Below are 21,686 nucleotides of genomic sequence, written 5' to 3'. Positions count from 1 at the left end.
CTAGCTCAGTCGCAGCCCATTCTTAGCACACTCAATCCACTCGTAACGCAGTTAACCAACACCCATCACAATTCTAGCACACCCGTAGCCCACTCCCACCACAATTCTAGACCACTTGTGGCTCACTCGTGTCGCAATCCTAGCCAGCTCCTAACCCACTCCAACCCATCACAGAGAGTAACCTTATCTGCTCTACGTCTTCCACTTTATAGTGGAGCTGACACGTACGATGTATAGATCCACTGCGCTGACGTGACCATTTGAGTGTGATAGAGGAATAGAAGGCACGCATCCCCAGTGTGCCAATGTAGGCACCACAGACTCGCGGGTACTGCCTCCTTGGTCTTTGACACAACACGAATTACACAGCGTCAATATCCAGAGAAGTACCACGCACTGAACACTGGTCTCACTGCACGAAAGCGCGGTTACCTTTCTAGGTAATTGCTCAGCATGTCTTAGATCTTGTGTGGGCTACAGTGTGGCATCCTTGTTAGAAAATTCATCAACCGAACGTTGTTCTTATTGGACGAAAGTGTACATAGTTTCCTAAGTATTGCTTAGTATGTCTTAGATCTTGCGTAGGACATACTAGGACACCTATTTAGATGCCCTTGGACGTCTCTAGACACCAGTGTCAGATATCGCAAGGTATAGGGACGTCTCTAGACACCAGTGTCGGATATCGCAAGGTATAGTCTTTGTGACATCGCAGGACGCCTCTGCCAGACGTTAAAGGACACCCTTGTGAAGTGCCTTGGTGTGACCTCGTTAGACATCACGGGACACCCTTGTTAGGCTTTGGGGCAACTCACGGTTGACGTGGCAGGACATCCTTTTCAAGGCGTCCCAGGACATTTTTTTCCTGGCTGTCGCGGAGTATCCTTGTTAGACTTCGCAGGACACCTCTGTCGGGGATCGCAGGACACCTTTGTTGGGCGTCGCAGGACCTCCGTGTCGGACATGGTTTCCGTGAGTACCTCTGGTCATGACGAGACATGCATGTGGTCAGTGGACATGGAAATCCCCGAGGTCGTCTCGTACGCAGGATGTCTCTCTTGGGTTCCGGTTGACATTTACTGCTCATTATAGGTCATTGGATTCGAGAGGGCTTTCTCCTTGCCCCTCACGAGGTATGGGCTTGCACGCCTGGTCATCCTGGCTGTGGACAGGTATGGTACACCCACACTGCTCTGACTTAGCTCACCTCTGGATGGAGTACGTATGGTCATCTTGCGTCTCGCGTTGACAGAATCGAATATTACTGTTTGGCACTTCAGTTCCAAATTGCACGAGCATGAGAGGTTCTAATACGATATATTCTATAAGACTCTGAAGAATCCATCATTTACGCAAAGCTTACGATTTGTTTATATTCAGAGTCAAAGGAGCTTCCTTCATAGCATGTGGCATTGCATTATCGAACCGAATCCTGCGAGGAAAGTGAACAGCCGATTCGAATCACCTTTTTCTTTCTTTTTTTTTTTTGCATGTTCGTTGGACTCCATTAACCTGACTGAGAATAAAGACCTGAAACATTAAGCCAGACAACCTTATCAATAAATGGTTAAGCAACGCGCCACTCGCCACTAAACTACCTGCTAAGAACAATAAAACGTGTCATCATTGGCTCCCCGCGAAGCGCGGGTCGAACGGTTCACTAAGGGCGCCCCTTCAACCTGTCCATTATGTTTGGCTTGAGAAATTGGCATCGGTGCACCGCCCGCCATTTATGAGGGGCATGAGGCACCATACGGAGACGTGGGGGGGGGGGGGGTTTGAAGCACCATACAGAGACGTGAGGCCTGAGACACCACACAGAGAGACAGTAGAGCCCAAGACGACGTTTAATGGCACCATGACCAGACGATGGAGACGATAATCATGGTACTGTAGAATGACGTGGGAACTGATGCCCACAGCACCATAGAGAAATGCTCGGAGTGACATTCATGGCACCTTGAATGAGGCTTTGAAACTACTGTTGATGGTTGGATAGAATGACGTTAGGCAAGTGCTAAGGGAAACATTCATGAAGCCGTAACGAGGCCTTAAAATCGCTGTTCATGGTACTACAGAATGACATAAGGCAAATGCTAGGGACGCCACTGACGGCACCACATGACAAGGTTAACTCCGTTGCTGAAGGCACCGTCGAGTGTGGGATGTACGTGCGGTCATGGCTTCGCGCCCAGTGCATGTGGCCCTAGGAGGAAAGGTTTCATTTCACCGACGGGTAGAGGAACGTCTCACGACTGATATCGCGGCGAGGTGCTGCAGCGAGGCATGACGTAAGGAGACGCTGGAAGCGACATCCCCAGCAGCCCTGGAGGTGTTAGAGGTCCCTTGCCAAGGAGACGCTGAAGGCAACGTCCCCAGCAGCCCAGGAGACCCAGGTACCTCGCTGGTACTCGCTGGTAAGTAGATCCGTTGGTAAACACTTTCTCCCGTTCTCTCCCTCCCTCTCTCAACTTATGCATGTTTGTATGCGTGTCTGTCTGTCTTCTGTTCTTCGTCATCGCTCACTTTTTCCCCGAGCAAATAAAAGCCCAATTTCGTGTCACGGTCGTAATGGCTCTCGTCTAAGATACGAACTCTGACACGTACTTTAGGATATGAGGCGCATCCAAAGACTCTCAGTCATTACGTGTTTACTCAATTGTCTGTGTAATTCTTTATTCACCTCGCGGGTCAGATATGTGGGGAGAGGATATGGGACTGTAAGGTTGGCTGCAAGGCATGAAGGGAACAGGACTGGTTAAGTCTGGAAGATTACTGCTGTAACGTACTGTGAATAATTCTCCATTTGGAGTAGATAAAATGTTCATAGAAATATCGTCTCATTGTCTGGTACATATCACAAGCGAAGGGTGGTATCTGATGGATGTATATTCACTCGTGTGGTTTTAAGTGAGGGGTTCATATACAAAAAAGACTGCCTGACAGCAACATGCTTTACATGGAGGTGACATTCCAGCTTTGGAAAACTTCTCTCTCCCCACAAAGATGAATACGAGACTTGTATTCTATCTTAAACTTGTTTACCGTTCATGAGTTCAGAGAGAAAAAGTCAGCACTTAATAAAGAAGGAAGGATCATAGGCCCTGCAAGCTCGAAGAGTCAGGAGAGAGTTGAGAATATTTCTAACGCCCGTAATAGTATACGTACATATCAACATAGCACGAACGATAACGCTAGAAGCCTTAACCTAATGTAAACCACTACCACATGTAAACTATACACTAACAGCAAAGTCTTCTTCAATCTGCGGTGGTAAAGAGTCGACTGCTGGTCATCGACAAGCAGAACAGCCTCGTACCATTTCAGTTTCGCAAAGCTGTAATTTGAATATTGATAACCCTTCGTCAGGCAATCTGGATGACTTCAGTAGCTCAGGTTCTTCATCACAAGGGCTGACCGTTCGTGACAGATCCGCCAGCGAGAACATGTTAAAAATCCGGAAAACTATACAACAGGGCGAGTCCTCCAGTCTGGAGCTTGATGAGAAACGATCAGGGGCTTAGATCCTGAGGATGTGAAAAAAAAAAGCAGCAGCCCAGGAACTCAGGTACTGGAATGTGTCATAGTACGGACACATGGTTATTTGGGTGTTGGAATAATCTGGAACTTGAGTACTGGAACACGAGAGAGTCAGCAACCCTGGCAAATGGAACGCCAAAGCTCCAAATTGCTAGATGATTTTCACGCCGTTTCCTACCTCCCTACCTCACTTACCTGGTCTTAACGCACCTCTGCTTTCTTTACGAGGTCTGGAAGGCAATCATTGCATGCAATCCATCAACATTACGTCGCCTCGTTCCAGCTGTTGTTGTCATTATTTCTGTGTATATTTTTCCCATTTTCTAAACTTCCAAAATAGATTCTTAATGACATCACGGCTTCATGTGCCATTCGCCCGTGCTGTCCCCCTGCTGATTTTACATCCACTTTAGTGTCATTTGTTTCATTATTACGTCTTTTTGTGTTCTGCTGCTGCATTCGTACGACCTTAATCTTCAGGTAATAATTCCGTTTTCTTGTATGTTTATATTGTCCATGGTAAGGTGGGACTCCATTCGCAATTCACATTATGTTTGCAACGAACAGTTCGTCTCTCTCTCTCTCTCGCCATCTTGAGGCTATGCCAAACGGAGCGATTAATCTTACAACCTTTCCTTTAAAAGGGCTTACCCGTGCTGTCCCTTCGTATAATGTGTTTCTATGAACAACCATACATGGCTCTTTACATAGACTTTCTCACTTCCATACGAATATCACTGTCCTCATTAACATTCATGTTCTTGAGGTAACTGGGGCTCTGATGGTACACGAACGGCAGCTAGCCATCTCTGACTATCTGGAAACAAACATAATTCATTCCAAGTTAAGTGCCCTTCACGTGCGTCTACGATTTCAGGCTTATGGGTCATTCAGCAATTAATGATTATGACAACCAAAAACATGCGTATAATATAGTGAGTTTCTTGTTTATTCCAGGCACTCTGTGTGATCATATCTTCCGATAACTGTTTTGATAACGTTCTTGTCTTTTGTTTGGGATCTAAATTCTAATCCTTGTGTAGGTAGGCACAGTACCTTAACTAGCTCCGTGAACTGATGTACTCAGTTCGTTCCCTATCATCACAATTATATGTGACTGTTTCTGTGCTGTGATGGGTGATATTGGACTCCACATGCTTGTAGATACACCGAGTCAGATGAGTCATTTTTAGGCCAACTTATACCATTCTCTCTTGACTGAACAGTGCAAAGGCTCGTCAAAGAGCCTCTTGCTTACCCATCCTGTCCCTGCTAGTGTGTGCAGCGAAGCCTTAAAGTTGCAGAAACCCTCTGGATAAGGGGTCTTGGGTATAGTCATCCCTACTGTAAAGTTTAAGTTGACAGACAAAAGCGTTTTCTTCTATTCCTGTTTAGGTGAGCGTGACAGCTGATATACCTCAACGAGACCTGAGTCCACACCTCCAGGTGTTGTCCCTCCATGGCGATGGTCTGGTGTTCGTTATCTCCTGCAGCCTCGTGTCTCCTGCCTTGTTAATTTGTTGATCTATGCTGAGGGCCTTCCCGCCCTGTTTGGTATTCCATGCATTGTGAGAACCTCTTAGGCGAGCAGTGGCACGCTGCCACAGTGGGTGGTGTGCTGCAGTGGCGTCGAGGTCGTCTGTGAGGACACCTAACTTACGTGGCATTGCAAGATTTCCAAGTATACTGTCCCTCGACCAGATCGGGAATTTCGGAAATGCCGCAACAGCCAAACTGAATCAAAGTGAGATTTATCCCGTCTCTACTACAAGATTAGCAGGACGTTAAGACATCATAAATACCGTCCCTATGCTGACAACTTCGTCGTGGACCATCGGATTTCCTTATCTGTCCTTTCTATGTATTCCCATGTATCTTCCATTACATGATATACACATCAAGTGACCTAACTCCGGCAGGAAACCACCGGTCCATTCGTGGATGGATGGGATGCCGGGGTTTCTACCACCATGGTATTCTAAGTCTGATGCCAAACAGTGCGACAGGAGGAAGAACAATCCCCCTCCCCCAAACGCAGCAGCGACACGCCCCTTAAACTCCCATTTCCTCAAATTACATTCGATAAAAACTTTCTTGAGAAATGTCTCGGTCGCTTAAAGCATTTGTTTTACCCACGACACAATAATGGCCTTAACAGTGGCGGTTTCTGTTGACTTTCCAGGACGGGGGGTCATCCATTATACACAGGAAATGAAGGTAAATACCAAGAGCTGAAAACTTTAATTGGGTAGACCGGCAATTCAGTGCCATGGGAGGCTGCCGAGATTTCATGAGCAACTGGATTCTCACTATGTTCGCTTTTCTAAAATGTAAACATACAGGTAGGAAGGATTTCCAGCTCCCAGCTTCCGCACCTCTTATTCGCTCTCTAAGGCACTTACGAGATACATGGCTAGTATATATATATATATATATATATATATATATATATATATATATATATCCTTGTCTGAAACCATCCCAAGTACAGCCCCAAAGCCAACTGTTGTCCAAATCTCTCCTAAACTCAGCCCCACGCCTAGACCAAGACCTGGACCCAAGCCTTAAACTCAATACGTACAACAAAGGCCTATAACCTCACACGCAGCACAGCATCAGACGTCACGTCCAGCCCTCCTCAATGCACGTCCCTTCCATAAGATGTCGAAGTCGACACGTCAAGGGCGACACCATCACTCCGCCGCCCACCGCCACCCCTTCCTCGCCCCGGCCTCTGACATCGGCGTCATGCATCGGGTATTCCACTCGTTGGCAATGTTCCGTATTGGTCCAGAGGGCCTGGCCAAGCCCAGGGTATATAAACCTGTCGTTAATATGCGGAGTGTGAGGCGAGCCAGTGCTGTATGGAGGGGGTGGCGGGTTCCTGGGAGACCACTAACCCACCCGTCGGTTGATCCCCGAGGCATGTGGGTCTGGTAAGTGCGGCGTGTGCCGTCCAACGGTCTCTGACTTCGTGAGACGCTCTGTGATAAATATCGCCACAAGTTCCTTCCTCCCTGGCCCACCGAGTCATCTGGCGTTGCCCGGGTTTCGCGAAGACTTCGGTTCAGCTGGTGATCCGACCCTCATTTTGAGGCCATTCATACTACTCATTTTTTTTTTCTTCATGTATATTTTTCCTCTAAAAGAAAACGGCGGTCGAGTTACCTCAGCTTTACTAATCAATCACGCCCACCGAGGCGCGAGAAATGGCCGGAGTTACGGCGAGTGACGGGAGGCTGCGGGAAACACGAGAGGTCTTTATCAAGGGATTAGCGCTTATATCCCACTTTGATTGAACACCGGCCGAGCGTGTTTTGATGGGCGATAGCCGGCGAGGCTTGGCTGGCTCGAGGGACCTGGGCCCGTCATCGCTCCCAGCTTTGAGACCATAATTACTGGCCATTTATCATTATCGGCGAGCAGAGACACACGCCGCTCGCCCTGTGTGTGTGTGTGTTGCCACCACGGGCGGCCACACCAGACACGAACTTACATACACGATAGACACAAACGCTATTCTTCTTCTTCTTTTTTTTTTCTTTTTAACAGGTCTTGCAAAAGAGTCGTGAAGTTCGTAGATTTGAATTAGCGGTTGTGACAAGAGGAACCTGTTGCTCAGCGCCGTAATGGTGAGGGATGATGGCAGTTGTGCGGCGGCTGCACCCACCATGACCTGACCTGAGGTGATGGTCGCACGCCCATACTAGCAGCTGACTGCTCATGCCCACCAGCGAGGCACCACACCCCCACCAGCTGTCATCTCACCCTACAGAGCTGAATCCACGCCTAGTAGAGAAACCTACGTGTTGCATCACACTCCCACATCGGAAACACACGTCCATATAAAGGTTACAGCTCCGTATTTACCATCATGTCTTCGCCACCCACACCCATGAAGTCTCACCTTCCACACCAATGCAGGCTCACCTCCCACACCTATGCAGTCTCACCTCCCACACCCATGCAGGCTCACCTTCCACACTCATGCAGGCTCACCTTCAACATCCATGCAGGCTCACCTCCAACACCCATGCAGTCTCACCTTCCCACACCAATGCAGTCTCACCCCACACTCATGCAGTCTCATCTCCCACACTCATGCAGGCTCACTTCCCACACCCATGCAGGCTCACCTCCTACACCTACGAACGTTCACCTCCCCATAAGCCCCTACAGGTTATCCTCACACACCGATGCAGGTCCCCTGACCCAGTATTATCATCAGTCTGCTAATCATGAAGCACAACCGACGCCTCACATGTCCATAAAAGTTGTATCAGTGAGAGATGTGTTATCACAAACATTTATGTCTTTTGCTCTTTGACTACTCAGGCTTAATCAAGGGTCCACAAACTGTCTATAATACTGAAATTCCTTTTATACTGTTCTTAACCACTGTTGCATGGGAAATCCAGCTGGATACAAATTATACGATATCATTTTTCCTTCCAGTTTGTGAGTCACTTCTTATTAAAATTCTTAAAATGTAAATGTCATGTTTCATAGTACAACATAAAGAAAGAACTTACAGCAATATTTGATAATGTTCAAGTGGATGTTACTGAAGCTACATTCTATGAGTAAAAGTTCGCCGTTTCTTGCCTTAACTAGGTAGAGCATTAACAGAAGAAAAAGGCTACTTTTGTTGACATTGAGTCTCTAGCTGTAACTTATAACGTACTGAAACTACAGCCTTCCATCCATAGTCAAGCCTCACAGACTATTCTGTTTTCACCTGCGCTGGTTTTGCCCTGGCTCCCCGTATACCACATCGAATCACTTCATTCTCTCTCAAGCACCCCTCTCTCTCTCCCTCCTGAAACTTCTAATCCCGATACCCCAAAGCTTCTTTTATTTCACCTTTCTTCTCCTCCTCACCTCTCCCTTTCCCCAACTCCCTTTTCTTCCTCCACTTCTGACATACATTAAGCCATATCATGTACCATACCATCTTGAGATCCCCGTACAGCACACCAACTTAGGATCTCCAACATATCACGCCACTTTCGAATCCACAACGTATTCCAACACAGGAATCCAGTTTAGGGGGACCGAACCCGCAAGACTATAAATCCCAGGAGTAAGATATCGACTTTAGAGATCTCTCATGTACCTTCCTACCTTCCGATCAATATGCCAATACAGGGAGGGATACCCCAGATACTTGCAGTACTGACTTGGGGAACTCTTTCGTATTACGAACACACTGGCTTTTGAGCAAACTCGCCCTGCCATCATACGATTTCTCACAAGCTATGAAACCCCAGGACTTCACACACACATCATACTGATGTGTGGACTCTCGTACACTTCATGTTACCTAGCATTACTGCACAGTTCAACATATCCACATAACATCCAGAGCGGAAACTCCCGCAGGACAACCTGCTACAGCAAAGAGCATAATATACAACATACCCCTGGAACCTACATCCACCTTCCTTCGTCATGACTGTCGTGACGTATCCCACAAAAAGTACGGTGACAAGGGACATGTACAGTGTAGTGTCATTTACATTAAAGCCACCAGAGGTTTTACGTCATACTATGCCCTTTGAAAGTCACCAGGTCCTCATAATGTCATGAAAATAAAAAGAATGTCCCGTTGGTTCAACAGATCAAATGTGCTTTTGACGCATGTAATCTGGTTTACAATCTGAGTATATAAATACATACATACATACTAAATATATATATATATATATATATATATATATATATATATATATATATATATATATATATATATATATATATAACAAAAGAGAGAATGTGAGCAAGTGTGTGTGTGTGTGTGTGTGTGTGTGTGTGTGTTTATTTGTGATCACTATTTCCATGTTACGGGGAGAGTTTTACGGTCGTGTTATCTCGCTTATTAACCTTGTATATATATGTACCATGTCTTTAGTCTCTTAAGTTTACACACACACACACCTCCCACACCAAACTAGATGCCCATTCATCGACAGACGCCGAGGGGAGGATGAACTGCTGGGATTGTCTTTGGGCACACTGCTGCTCCCAAGATTCGAATCCTAATCACGTGTGTGTAATTTCCATACTTGTGTTTTCTGCCTTTTGCCTACGTTTTTATAGAAGTCTGTAGTTTTGATCTGAGTGAAATCTTCACCCTCGCTCTATTCTACTCTATACAGTGTCTGGAAGCGCCATGAGTTGCTACACGATGACCATCGCTCAAGTCTGCTACAGGAGGACTGTGATATCCTACTTCGATGCTACCAGCGTGTTTGTGGTCGGTGATTCTGGGTAGGAGGTGGAGATGAGTGATCTGTGCCTACCTTGGGCCCGCGACGCCCCTGGACGCCCACCACTATCACGGTGGCTATGACGACTGTATATAGTGGCCCATCACCACAGGTATCCCTCTACTGTAATACCCTTAATATGTACAATAACCACATCCAGTCTATCACCTGCTCCACTCACTCCTTCTGTTATCACCACAACCCTAACCACCACCAGCTTAACAAAACGACCCTCACCCTTACTATACCATCAAACATGGACTTATACATTCTCGCCATTATCCTGACCAACAGTACTCACATCGGTACACAACAGCCACCACAGTGTTCTCCTCACCAACCTCACACTTTCCAAGACCAAACCCCAGCCGCTCCGCTTCCATGACCACACCCCTGCTGCCTCACCAACCTCACACCTTCCACTACCAGTTCCCAACCTCTCACCCTCTCTTCCAGTGCCACCTTCCCTCCACATCCCCTCCTCCAGCCTTGTGGCCTCCTTTCCACCCCTCCAACACCCCACTGCACCATCCCTCCGCTCAATAGTCGTTCCCCCTTCCACCCCTCCTCGATCCGTCACTCCAGCTATCCATCTACCCTCCCACACCTCCACAACAACCCGCCCCTCCTTTTCCTCCCCTCCACCTTCCACACTTTTAAACCCCTTTCCACCGCCCCTCCAGCCAGCCAGCCGGGCGGGTGCTCCCCCCTCACCCACCGCTCGGTCCTTTGATCACCATCACCCACAGCAGTCACGGTCTTGCTCGATAAGGTTCTCCAGCGAGGGAGGGGAACAACTCGGCGCCGGATCGATGGGTGCACCGCCAACCCTTCGTCAAATGCTCCCGAGCTGGGCTGCCCCCATCATCTGTCACTCTATTGATTCGTGGGTTCATGAGGAATTAAGAGAGGGAGGGAGGGCAGGACGCGAGTGGAAGGGAGAGGGAGAGACAGAGGGAGGAAGGGTTATGAGAAGGGAGAGGTTACGGAACAGAAGGGAGAGAAAGAACGGGGAACGGAGAATCGGAAAAGGGATAAAGGACTGGTGACCCTGGTAATAATAGGCGACAACAAAAAGCAGAACGGGAATAAAAACAAGAGATAAAAAAGCCACGAAGGATGATAGAGAACCAGGAAGAAGATAGGAGAAATGAGAGTAACAAAAAGAAAAAGGTAGGAAAATAGAAAATAAATGTGACATGGACAAGTGAATATATATATGGGTAGATGAAAGACGAAAGAAGAGATATGAATAGGGATGAAACTGAGGAAAAGAGGAGCAGGAGGAGGAGGAGGAGGAGGAGGAGGTTTGTGACGACTGGTGAATGTGGGAGGAGGGGGAGGAGGAGAAGGGCGAGGCAGGGGGGAGGGAGTGAGGGAGGGCGGGGGGTGAGGACTGACGGGCACATAATGGGTGTGCACCATTACAAATGAAGGGCGTGAGATGAGCTTTTAGTTTGGCATACACTCCCACCGCCGCCGCCGGCACTCGTATAACCCTCTCCCTCTCTCTCTCTCTCTCCCCCACACTTTTTTTTTTTTCCCCAGGGCGTGGTGCGGTTCCTTCTGTCGCCGCTATTTATTTCCATGTTCGGCCGCGGTTCACAGGCGCGTGACATGTGTGCGCTTGAGCAGCTGCATACAGCTTTATATGGTCAGCTCTGCCCCCACAGCTCCGTAATTATAAAATGGAAAATTGATACACTAACTGACATATTTATTGCCCCAATTATTCCGTCTACAATTACCTAACAGGTTTGGTTTTGTTCATTTTGATTTACTGTGCGCAGAGTGTATTCGTTCAGAGCTCCGACGCTCCCGGGGATATAACTGTTAGCGAGCGATAGAAACCGTCCGTGAGACGAGAACGAAGGAGGTGTTCCACGATCTTGTCACTACGACTAGAAGGTATGGAGTATAGAGCCTTGGAGACGTCTCCTGGTAGGAGGACGACCCACGCAGCCCTTTCTGTGACTTCGATGATTGAGAAATGATCGAAGCAGTATCCCGTGGCATCAGAATCCCCACTTACTTCACCTCAGTCGAGGAAATCCCAAATCTGTTTTAATCCTGGTAATTTCTCTCGATACGGATTAATTCTCGTGATGGCCTCGTACCCAATCCTGAGAATTTCTCATGCATTCATGTCCAAGATACTGAGATCAGATCCTATATATTTTTTCTTCTTATCGCTTTTAATTCCTTGAGTATCAGAGTACGACCCTTGAGAACGCCCTTTGAACACTACGCCAGAACCCATGAATACGATGGCGTGGTACAGCTTAATGTTCAGACCAAAGGTCGTACTTTCGTGCCCCAATGCCGTAGCGCCACGCTCTAGGGTAGCACCACTGTACCCAAGGGTCTTTCTGTCGTACTCAAGGGTCGTTCTCTCGTGCTCAAGGGTCAGATCAGATCGCTCGTACTCAAAGGGTTAATCTTAGGGGGTCATATACCAAAGCATCGGTTCCAGTGGTACCTGCCATCCTCCAGTTCTTTACGACTATCCAGGATCTCTCTCATCACTGTATTGTACATCGACTCTCACTACTATGGCAAAACACACGATAGCCACCTTACCACTGAGAGAGAGAGAGAGAGAGAGCAACTTTTACATCACCTAATATCTTAAAAGGAGTCATTACCAAGGTGGTAACCGTAAAGTTTTTCCTTTATCTTTTATGGCATTATTTTGGTCCATCAACAGCTTCACGAGTTGCATACAGTAGTCAAGAGACTCCACCTCAGAAATAATTTGATGTCCCTGCTAGACAGTTTGCCTTCACTGATCGTCTATGTGAATAGAAAACAAACAAACAAAGATATCACACACACACACACACACACACACACACACACACACACACACACGCACACACATTCCCAGTGGTGCAGTGGCTAGCATCTGCGACCTAAGAATCTCACAGGCCCGTGTCGTAACCCGGATAGGACAACCAGCTCACACCCAACCAAGTTGTTCACCCTACCCTGTGAGGATGGTCGATAAACGGGTTGACACGTGTGTGTGTGTGTGTGTGTGTGTGTGTGTGTCATCGTCATATTTCACTGTTCTAATATCTCAATTTACACATCTTCTCAACAAAATTTTATGACCTAAGTCTTCAGCATTTTGACCCTGAGTGTTTAGGTGCTGGAGAGATGAGAGTGAGGGCAGACGGAGAGGCAGGGTGAGGGAGGGTGAGTGCGGAGGAGGAGCAAAAGTATGGGGAGGGCGAGTGGGACATGATGGAGGGAGACTGGGAGGATGGAAAACAAAGAAGATGGAGGAGATGAGAGTGAGAGGAAGCGGGGGAGATAGATGGATAGGTGCGGTAAACACGTAAAAGAGGACAGAAGGAGAGGGAGAAGGATGGGAGAAGATGGAGAAACAAATTCAAAAGGGATGGAAGGGAGGATTTCTTCCACGTTATCAGCCTTCCATCTGGCCCGGCGGGTCACACCATTCTGACCTCTACTTTATCTTACTGACCGATAACCATACATAGGGGGCTCATAATTTTTTTTTCTCTTTTTCTTAATCTTATTCAGCAATCTGGTACACTGCATAGTACAGCTACCCCATGCTACATGCCGCACAGTTGATCAAACAGATGGCTACCTTGTGAAGTATGATTTGATCACGCAGGAGGAATGGCTATACATTTCAACCAACTTTTTTTTTTCGTGTAGTACGACTATGAAATACGAAAATATTTCGTCGCTTCAATTTCGTGTATTCTCAAGCCATCCCTCAAGAGTCAGATCAAGCGGAGGTGCAGCTGGCTCCATCGTAAAAAGCGACGTACATCGTCTTCTAACTTCTCCTCTAATAGATCAAAATGGCGTACATATCTAAACACAGCTGGTTTAGTTGTAGACCTTAATACATCACCAGGCATTAACAAAGGAAACTGTACAAGGGAAGCTTATTAGGGACCATTCGACGTGTTTGTGATAAGGTAACAGATATATTGCACCCAAGATTTCGGGGACCCATGCGGAGCTGGCAGAGACAAGAGGCTGCATACGTACATACATTGTGAGTAAGATCACGACGGGGGAAGCAGGTAAGGGGACAGAGAGAGCGAGAGAGTCGTATTACAAATGAACAGCTTTCTACTTAGGCATAAGTCCTGAGACATGCAAAAAAAAAAAACGAACCCACAGACTGGTGTACGCATGTACAAAGATCCAGAGGTTGGTGTACATCCACAAAGACCCAAAGGATGGTGTACAACCACAAAGATCAAGGAGAGAGTGCACATCCACAAAGACCCAGAGGGTACTGTACATCAACGGAGTATAGAAAGTTCATACTGGGGCAGGTGTATCTACAGAAGATTACACCCAGCAGACACCTATACACTGGCTATGAGGGCTGTGTATGCCCTTCAGGGTCATATGCGCTTATGAACGACCATCTAGAGCCAAAGAATACCATATATATACTCACTAAGAACTAATATGGCCGTCAAAGAAAGGCCACAGTAGACCAGCGGACGCGAAACACTCGAGGCGAAGTAATGTACCTCAAAAAAAAAAAAAAAAGTGCTGTTTATGAACATCCACAGATGGGCAGTACTTCTCCAGGGAGCCATGAACATCCACAGAGCAGAAGTATGCAACAGGACAGTCCTAAATACCCACTCAGGACCATGGATACTGGGACACTCAGGACCATGGATACTGGGACACTCAGGACCGTGGATACTGGGACACTCAGGACCATGGATACTGGGAGATTAATGTGGGTGGACACAGGGCTGTGTAGACATAACAAAGGGTAATGTACATAGACAGAGAGCCATAAACTCTCAACGAGGGGCAGTGTACGTCGACGGAGGGGTACGTAGACCTAAGGAAGGGTAATGTACATCGACAGAGGGCCGTGAAGACCTAACGTGGGGCAATGTACGTCGACGGAGGGCCATGTACGAGCGGGGGGGCCAGCGGTGTGTGTAGCCAGCAGCGTGACGGTGTAGCTGCGCAGTGAGGCCTGGCCTGACAATTTGTCAGGAGCTGACGTGGTCATTAGAGCCGCGCACTACGTGACCCCCATGATAATCACAGCATCACGGGAAAGTCATCTGCATATTCGGTGGCCTCAGCGAAATTCGACCGTTTTAATGATACCTTCGCTGAACGTTTTTTCTTTTTTTTCTTGTTTTTTCTCTCCTTTTTTTTTTCTGGCTAATTCGTCGTTCAGAACTTTATCATTTAGTTGGAATTGATGGAAGGACTTACTTACCTGAACGACTAGCAGTCCTTTATACTCGGTCTGTCAGTTCCTCTGATGGCCTGAAAAATGAAAAGAGAAAAAAGAAAAATAAGAACACTTAACTCAAACGTTTTTCTATCTGACAAAAGTAAAATTATGAGCCAATTCTTTAAGTGTACGAAGACAAAGCGTCTCTGTGACAGTGTGAGTGATGGCCACAGAGCAGGAGAATGTGAGACAAGTGCTGTGGCTCTAGCTAGTATCACTATCGTCATGATCATCAATAACATCATGACTGCTATCGTTCGCTGTTGTGCACACACACACACACACACACACACACACACACACACACACACACACACACTCCACCTTCCTTCTCCGCAAAAGCAGTTTGCCTCATCACCGACCGTCTTCCCCCCTTTCTCATTTCTCAACTTAAACTCCTTTCTCTTCCACGCAATGCTGTTCTATTTTTTCTCTCTTCCATCTTTTTTTTTCAAGTTATCACTTTCGCTTGTGCTGCCACCAGTTAGCTAATTGCTTGCCTCCTCCTCCTCCTCCTCCTCTGGCTGCATGACATGGTACTCTCGACTGGTCCCGACGTCCTGTACCTATTTGTATGAACGTTAGTAACAAATAATGAAGAAGATTGACCAATACAGTATCTTCTTTCCTTCCCCAACTTGACTGTGGGACTGTCTGCGTCTTATTTTCCTGTCGACTCCTGCCTGACATCTGTCTATCTTGTCTTCTGCTACTGTGTGAGGACCTGTTCCATTAGACGTGTCCTCAAGTGTGGCATGAGTCAGTACCCGACGGTTACTGGCTTTTCGTGGACGGAAGACAAAGTATTGCAGGTACACAGCTTTTCAGTCCTGATCTCACCAAGCACCAACATTCCTTTCTGGGCAGAAAACATGCTAAACGAGTTAGCGAGAGACATCCAGTAATTACAGTCGTAAGTGGTACGGACACCTGGGCCAGCTTGGTATTAATGGCGCACTGATTGGTGTGCTGTGTTGTGTTGTGAGTGGTCCCGTGCGCGCGCACAGACCTGGGCACCACCCGTCCACGCCTACGGCAGTGTAGACCTTGAGGGTGTCAGCCACCAAGGACGGAGTCAAGCTTGTGCGTCGCGCGGGTGGCACGCGAGCCGTCCAGCACGACCACCTCCAGGCAACGGGCCCATCCTCCCCATCTGCCTGGCGTCATTACGACCGCGCTCCAGACCAGGGTAATGTGTGTGTGTGCTAACCCAGGGCGGGCGGGCGCGGTGTTGAGCTTACGTTCCACAAAACACTCTGCTTGCTTTATGGTTTATCTGTAGCGTGTGTGATATATATATATATATATATATATATATATATATATATATATATATATATATATATATATATATATATATATATATATTATCCCTGGGGATAGGGGAGCAAGAATACTTCCCACGCATTCCCTGCGTGTCGTAGAAGGCGACTAAAAGGGGAGGGAGCGGGGGGCTGGAAATCCTCCCCTCTCATTTTTTTTTTTTTTTTTTTTTTTCCCAAAAGAAGGAACAGAGAATTGGGCCAGGTGAGGGTAGTCCCTCAAAGGCCCAGTCATCTGTTCTTAACGCTACCTCGCTAATGCGGGAAATGGCGAATAGTTTGAAAGAAAGAAAAGATATATATATATATATATATATATATATATATATATATATATATATATATATATATATATATTCGCCCTTTCTCGCGTTAGCGAGGTAAGAACAGAGGACCGAGCCTCAGAGGGAATATCCTCACTTGGCCCCCTTCTCTGTTCCCTCTTCTGGATAATCAAAAACGGGAGGGGAGGATTTCCAGCGCCCCCCGCTCCCTCCCCTTTTAGTCGCCTTCTACGACCATGTGAGAAGCGAACTTTGCACAAAAAGATCTTCCTTCAAATATATATATATATGTGTGTGTGTGTGTGTGTGTGTGTGTGTGTGTGTGTGTGTGTGTAGTTCGGTTTTGTGATCGTGTGAGTAGTCAGTCGTCAGCCAGCTAGTCAATGTGTCAGTCACCCGCTGGGGTGATTTGATGGTTCAGGGACCATCATCATGAGGAGGAGGAGGAGGAGGAGGAGGAGGAGAGGATGTTCGTACCGGAAGCGTTCACATTAGCATCATCATTGGAGCAGACTTCCAGGTGGTGTGTGGCTACGCTTGGCATTACCGGTAAGCCAGGGTCATTACCTGCCTACGTCCAGGGCTGATTTCGAATCGTAACATTTGCAAGTGTTCCGAACTTCGTCTATTTCGTTGCTGCTGTGACTGCTGGCGTGAATGAGCGAGACGTAATACGAAATAACTGTCGTAAATCCACACCGAATATACCTGCATCGAAAACCCTGGAGATCCAGGAGCAAAGCCTCAGTAAGATAAACTCGACGCTTAGGCAGAAATCAGAAAGCGTACATCCGTCAAGAATATATATTTACCTGCGTCGTGCCGCACTGAAACTCTAAATTTGGCTATAAAAAAAAAAAAAGAGTTGCTGATATGGATTCGTGGTGGCTGTCAGAACGCGAGGAGGCACTGATGACGAACAGCTCCACTCAGATCCCGTTACTACCGACGCGGGGCTACGCGCGCGCGTCCAGTGCGGAGAACCGACGGGGGTGGAAAAAAAAAATGACACTCCTGAAACTGTGAGCTTTATAACCCGTCTTCTCTGTCCTCTTTACTCTTGCTCTCTCTCTCTCTCTCTCTCTCTCTCTCTCTCTCTCTCTCTCTCTCCGGCTCCTGCCCCGTTCCCCTCACCCACAGTCTCGCTTCTCGATCCCCTTGTTTGTTATTTCCTCGAATCCTTATCCCCCTTCTTCCCCCCCCCTCTTTGCATTTTACTCTTTCCCTCTCCCCTCCTTTGATTCCTCGCCCCTCTCCCCTCGCTCCACCTCTCCCCTCTTCCATGACATGCGAAGCGGTGCATTGTGGGGAACTAAACCGCGCCGATGTTTCGCGTATATTGGACTTAACCCTCGACTTTAATCATCCTCAATTTATCACACGTTTTATCAATAGCTAACGTAACGTGAGCAGGTATCTGTAATTTCATATACTTCGCGTTGATGGTCGTTGGCGATGTTAAATGCCAGATAATGGCAGCGCTCACTCCAGCCTGGAGCAAGTTTGGTACTCAAGAGAGAAATGGACAGACGTCCAATTGGTTTCAATTGGGCAACTGTACTTTTTTAGCCACTGTCGCTGCTCCCTTATTCCTCATATTTATCACCAACAGTAAATTAAGGTACAATCACCCTCAGCTGGGTCATTTCGCGAGGTCCTGATAGATCCAGACCGGAGCCGCATGTCTTAACCAATTTAGAACATATAAACGAAAGAGAAACGTAAGGATAAAGAGGGATTTGCATGTCTGAGAATTCCATGATTGGAAGATGGTAAGTACCCACCGCCATCACAGGGAATCAAATATTAACGCGGAAAATAGCGAGGCAAAGTTTACACGAGCGACAGTTACAGAGTGAGAGAGAGAAAAAAAAAAAAACCATTGGGTCTGTTCCCTTCGTATGAATAAACAAAACGGCTACTCCTTGTGGAGAGATGGCATCATCATCACCCCCCGCTCCCCCTTAACCCTCCCAAGGCTTCAAACACGGTATGCAAATGAGTTAAGGGAGAAGGACTGGATCCGTATGATGAAGGACACCTGTTGTATGGAAATGTCCACCGTGAGACGCGTTGATCATCGTATTCTACATCGTCTTTAAAACTGCTCAATAAAGTTGACGTCAGGTTAAGCGTATATATATATATATATATATATATATATATATATATATATATATATATATATATATATATATATATACATATATATATAATGTTCTTATTTATACCCTCGTTAACGAAAGCGTTTGAAGTGGCAGTAAATCTTGTTGGACAGGTCTGGCCTCTGTTACTGCGGGTCAGTAAGTTTATCAGTAATAAAGGCGGCCCCTTAAACATATTGACGACACACCAAGGAGAGACGTTTTGGTCACGAGAAACAAGACTCTGCTTTACAATTCTCCACTTACCATTTCATCGCTTTTGTCACACTTGACCCACATTTGGAGGCAATGCTCGCGCACTCCACTCCCGAGTGTGTCTGGTGAGGTTTTCCTTTTACTACTCCCGTCCCTTTTCTAAGGAGACAGATGACGAACTTAGGATACCACACCTTCGTCTTGGACCATCAGGTCTTCGTTCATCTGGCTTTCCTACGTGAGTCCATCATTTGCATATGTCAGAGTCGAGCCGTTCAGTCTTGTTGCCTTCGTACACCTCACGCACACCGTAAGTCGCGTTGCTTGACTAGAGTTAAGCTGATCATTTAAGCTAAATGTCTGGTGAATGATTATCACCACAAGATGTTTCGTAATCATTCGTCTACGTTTGTTTACATAAAAGTTACGCGTTCAGCTTCAAGCGGTTTCTCGTGATGGTAAATAAGTAACGAATTTACAGCCGATTCCGTCGTTCGCAGAAGTAATGTTTCCTAACTACACTTACAGCTGTTAAAACTTTTACCTCGGTGATTCATGGGATCATAAGCCTTAGGAGAACCAGACATTACTGACAGAAGATGTAGGGGTTAACACCACGCGAGTCTAAATATCATTCTGACCTCTGTGTCTGCTTTCCTTAAATAGCGTTCGTAAATTATACCAGTTAGGTATACTGTTTATAGGAACCGACATGACAGGAGCAAAACCGAGGTGAAAGGAATATAAGGTTAGGGAATGGACGGAGAAATTAATCATAGTTCCTATGGGGGTTCTCAGTCCTGACTCTTAAAGGCAGAAAGGTTATAGGAAATAGGGAAAATAAAAGGAGAATTCCATAGTTTCGCTCTTCGAAAGGAGGAGGAGGAGGAGGTTTCATAACGGTCAATCTTCGTGTGGCTTATCTCTACACAGAAGCTATGGGAAGCAGAAGCCTGATTTTTGTCACGGGACCAAGCCTTTGGTGGGAGGGATACACAGGGACAATAGTGACTAAAATGAATACTTGCAGACCAGAGAGAGAGAGGGGTAACAACACCACGGTGGACAGAGAGGGATGGCTGGAGAGGGGTTGATGCCTGGAGAATGCAATGAGACGTAAGGCTTTTGATCCCACTCAAATAAAGAACGTCGTGGAAGAACACCACTCCCAGAGTCACCTGAGCTCCACATCATGACTCACTCACTGTCGTCGTCTGGGAGAGCCAGATATTCACTGGTCGCCTGGGGTATCTGCCCTGTGGAAGTTACACAGTTTCCAGCGAGTGCACACACACACACACACACACACACACACACAAATCCGTAAATAGGATCCTACCTCCATCCCACAGTGAGAGACAGGCCCCACTGGCGACAACGTGTCTACCACCACCTTTGCTGTGGTATTTAGCTCAGGCGTGTTGCCTAGCTGAAAGGCCAGCCCGGACCGCTGCCCGACCTACTGCTGGGGAGGCCCCCCGAGCTGTGCGAGGCTGGTTGTCAATAATACAACCTGGCCTTACGTCCAGTCCAGACACAACCGCTCCTCCCGGCTAGGCCAGAGCGGAAGCTGAGGAGGGCAATTAAAATTTACAACGTTTCGTAGAGGCTGAGGTCAGGGTCTCTCTCTCTCTCGCCTGGTTTACGCAGTGTTCTCTGGCTTTGTTATGGTCGACGGAACGTTTCCTGGTGTTCGACTGTGTTGTGGTATGGTCACGTTCGCCCGGCTTGGTCTTTCGTGAGGGGGGGTGGGGGTCACGTGACGTTTGCCTGGCTTAGTCTTTCGTGAGGGGGTCACGTGACGTTCTCCTGGTTTAGTCTTTCGTGAGGGGGTCACGTGACGTTTGCCTGGATTAGTCTTTCGTGAGGGGGTCACGTGACGTTCGCCTGGCTTAGTCTTTCGTGAGGGGGTCACGTGACGTTTGCCTGGCTTAGTCTTTCGTGAGGGGGTCACGTGACGTTTGCCTGGCTTAGTCTTTCGTGAGGGGGTCACGTGACGTTTGCCTGGATTAGTCTTTCGTGAGGGGGTCACGTGACGTTCGCCTGGCTTAGTCGTTCAACGACTAACATCAGTGATGTCTGACGGAGGCAACAATGATATGATTTGGGTCTAAACGACCCACCGTGATGTAGATAATTCACACATTGCTTCGCTTCCGTCATGATCATCACATGGTCGTACACAGATCCTGCGTATCTGATAGAGAAATAAGCGGTCGTGCTGAAAATCGAACCGGATATATATAATGCAAATTCATGCATCGTCAATGATCCAGATTGATAATCATGCTCAAAAGACAATCACCTCCGCACCCCAAAATTCCTACAGAGAGGATACACGACATGTGACTGTAATTCTGAAAAGACAAACCACCAAAAGGGAATACAAATGAACCTTGTGTATATATATATCTAAGTGTCAGAATACGTCCTAGATTCGTCCTATCACAGAACACATCATAAAGTCAGAGATTCATCACAGAGTCTGAACTTAAAATTAGGTGCAAAGGAATTTCTGATGATCAAACGCCCGCGTTTGATATCTATTGATGTATCTTCTCAGAAGACTGAGGCTATATATTTTTCCTCTTATATATAACATGATAAAGTGATGACCCAGTATAATAGTCCATAAAGCATTACGT

The 21,686-nt window shown here is 47.0% G+C and overlaps 1 long non-coding RNA gene across 1 annotated transcript in view; it reads right to left on the bottom strand.

The window, feature by feature from the left end:
* The window catches only part of LOC139752587 (uncharacterized), an 822,887-nt gene that overhangs the window by 603,517 nt on the left and 197,684 nt on the right, over positions 1 to 21,686 (bottom strand). Inside the window, exon 3 of the long non-coding RNA XR_011713539.1 lies at positions 15,058 to 15,107. This is a non-coding gene — a long non-coding RNA (uncharacterized lncRNA). The remainder of the gene's footprint in view (positions 1 to 15,057; positions 15,108 to 21,686) is intronic.

The sequence above is a fragment of the Panulirus ornatus genome, chromosome 13 (assembly GCF_036320965.1).
Source record: "Panulirus ornatus isolate Po-2019 chromosome 13, ASM3632096v1, whole genome shotgun sequence".
NCBI classification, from domain to species: Eukaryota; Metazoa; Arthropoda; class Malacostraca; order Decapoda; family Palinuridae; genus Panulirus; species Panulirus ornatus.
The sequence above is the reverse complement of the archived record's forward strand: the minus strand, read 5'-3'. Positions and strand labels throughout refer to the sequence as shown.